The following is a 2622-nucleotide window of genomic DNA, read 5'->3' as shown; positions in this document are numbered from 1 at the left end:
GGTGTAGGTGCCGCACGGGAAGGAGCAGAAAAGCATTTGGGGTTGTGGAGGAGCGTGGGACAAGTGCAAGGGACGGGCACGAGCAGGCGCTGCCGGGTGCAGAAACCCCATTACAGCTCCGTGAGGGCTGGGGACGTGGGGGTGCTGGTTCCCTGCAAGGGCTGTTCCCCAAATCGCTTTGCTGCCCTTGATGCTTCTCCCCTTTGCCTGCTTCCTTCATCCCAAAAAGCAGGAGGTAATATTTCCTCCCCGATAAGGAGGGGAAGAGAGGGGGTGGGAGATTTAATTCCATGTCTATGGATCCACGGATTTTCCTTTCGGATCCACGGGCATGGAATTAAGGGAAGACATTTGTTGTGCAAGAGCCATCCTTAATGTTAACCTTTGTTTCTCTTCTGACCTGTGTTATCTTTTCCGAAGCTTAGCTGAATCCCTTCTGCCTTTTATATTAGCAAAACTAATTATAGTTCTGGAAAGTAGTGAGGGGCGGCTAACGAACGTGGAAGTTGGAGAATCTGTCTGGCACCGTGCTAGATACCAGAAGGTGCTTCCCAGAGCAGCCGGCCCAGGAGGGGCCTACGCAGAAGCGAAGAAAGCGGAGAGGGGAAGGATGTAGCTCCAACAGGTACGGGGTTTCAGCGGGGTGGGATGCGCTGGTGGCAGAATGATGGGATGGGAGATGGTCCTGGGGCGGGTGCTGGTCCAGCTCCGTTGGTGTGGCGTCCGCATCACCCTGTGCCTCGGTTTCCTCACGTGTAACAGGGAGCAGGGGCTAAACCCCAACTTCGTCAAGAGCGTGAGCTCGTTAGGATGGTGCCCATAGGCCACATCTCACTTAAGAGGGAAATGCTGTTTGGAGATGGAGAGAAAAACCAAGAACCCCCGCAGGTTCAGTGTGCAGTTTTCTGCTGGGCTGGCAGCAGCGCAGCCTGTGTTTTCCGAGGAAGCCGTCCTTCCAGGCGATTCCTTAATAGCTTGCTGTCAGACTAATAATATCTCTTAAAATCCTTTCATCTCTGAAATCTTGTTTACTTTTTGGCCTCAATTTGGACAGTAAAATGACACTGTTCTGTGTCACTTGAAAAATACCAAGTTGGTTTCAGCATCTTGTTGGGGGAAAGAGCTCTGGCTGCTTTCAGGAAGTTTTCCTTTTTGGAGATCCCCTGTTTGGAGCGGGGCGCTGTGTTTGTTGCAGGGAGAAGCTTAAATTAACCCATTTAAACAAACCCCACTCATTTTAAAGTGGCTTTCTACTACAAAGCCATGGCTGCTCGTACCAACTTGTGCAAAACTTGTCAAAACCACACTTCTAGTCCCAAAACAAAGGCAAGTTGGGCATTTATCTCGCACAATCTCCCTACCACAAAATCCGGGCATCATCTCTGCAGTGCTCTGGGCTCTGCTCCCAGCTGCGCTTTCTTTGACGAGTTGCAGGGCTGCAGGGAGGGGAAGGCAAGGCAAGGGAGGGGAGGGGAAGGGAAGGCAAGGCAAGGGAGGGGAAGGCAAGGCAAGGGAGGGGAAGGCAAGGCAAGGGAGGGGAAGGCAAGGCAAGGGAGGGGAAGGCAAGGCAAGGGAGGGGAAGGCAAGGCAAGGCCGCTGCGCTGCCGCTTCACCCGCGCCAGGGCAGATGCCGCCGATCCCATCCCTCCCTGGCACCAGCTGCGAGCCGCATCAACCATTAATGTGGCTGTTTCGTGGGAGCGCGGCGGCGGGAGGAGCTGCCCCTGGAGAGAGGGGAAGGGGAACAGATGAACGCTGGCCGTAAATAACCGAGAGTGGGGCTACCGCAGGCTTCTCTTTCCTCTTCTCCACCAGTTGCCAGTGACAGGGGGCTGGGGAGGATTTGGAGAGCGAAGGGAGGCACTGAAATGGAGAAAAGCTGCACCAGGTGCTACGAGTTTGTTGCTTGGGGAATTTGCCCCCGTCCTCCCCCCGCCAGGGTCCTCTGAAGACTGCGAGGTCTCTGCTGGGGAGTGAGATTGTATAACACCCAGCGCTCATTCGGCTCATTAAAAACAGTTGTTCTCACCGGTGACGTCTCCTCTGCACAAAGGCTGGGGCATTTTAGCAGGGAATCAGTTTTAAAATAGCTCCAAGAGGCCCGGGAGGACAAGAGAGGCAGCGATCCGCTTGGCTCCCTGCTGGCCAGGTGAACCTGTCCTTATTATTTTCTGTTTTGCAGATACCCACGGTGGAGATTTGTTTTTCTCCAGGGCTCCCTGGGCGCTGGCAGCCCGAGGGAGGCCACCGGCTCGAGGCTTGGGAGCAGCGGCACGGGGACAGGTTTGTCAAAGGTTTCCTCTGTGCCTCGGAAGCTAATCCCGGCTGTCACGTGGTGCCGGGAGCGCAGCCGTTCCCGCTGGCCTCGGACGCGGCGGCAGCAGGCAGGGCCGCAGGCCCCCCGCGCGCGTGTATGCGGGAGGGTGGCGTGGGGCGGGGGGTTAAACCTGGCTTAACTTTGTTCCAAAGTCGGGTTTTGGATGGTAATTTTTCATGTTGTTTTGGTACAAACTTGCTGGCGGGCAGCAAGTCCCTGCGAGGGTCGGGAAGGGAAACAGGAAAAGCAGCTTTTAAAAATAGCAAGCCCTTGAAATAGTCTCAGCGTTCGGTCTCTTTTGTCTG

General features: G+C 55.2%; 1 protein-coding gene across 1 annotated transcript in view; it reads left to right on the top strand.

The window, feature by feature from the left end:
• ZNF687 (zinc finger protein 687) overlaps positions 1-2622 on the top strand; it is a 21973-nt gene continuing 19351 nt past the window's right edge. The window contains exons 1-2 of the mRNA XM_035899147.1: positions 1-625; positions 2183-2283. The gene's annotated coding sequence lies outside the window, so the exon portion shown is untranslated. The remainder of the gene's footprint in view (positions 626-2182; positions 2284-2622) is intronic.

The sequence above is a fragment of the Egretta garzetta genome, unplaced genomic scaffold, assembly GCF_000687185.1.
Source record: "Egretta garzetta isolate BGI_Z169 unplaced genomic scaffold, ASM68718v1 scaffold668, whole genome shotgun sequence".
NCBI lineage: Eukaryota > Metazoa > Chordata > Aves > Pelecaniformes > Ardeidae > Egretta > Egretta garzetta.
This window is presented reverse-complemented; position numbering and strand designations above follow the sequence as displayed.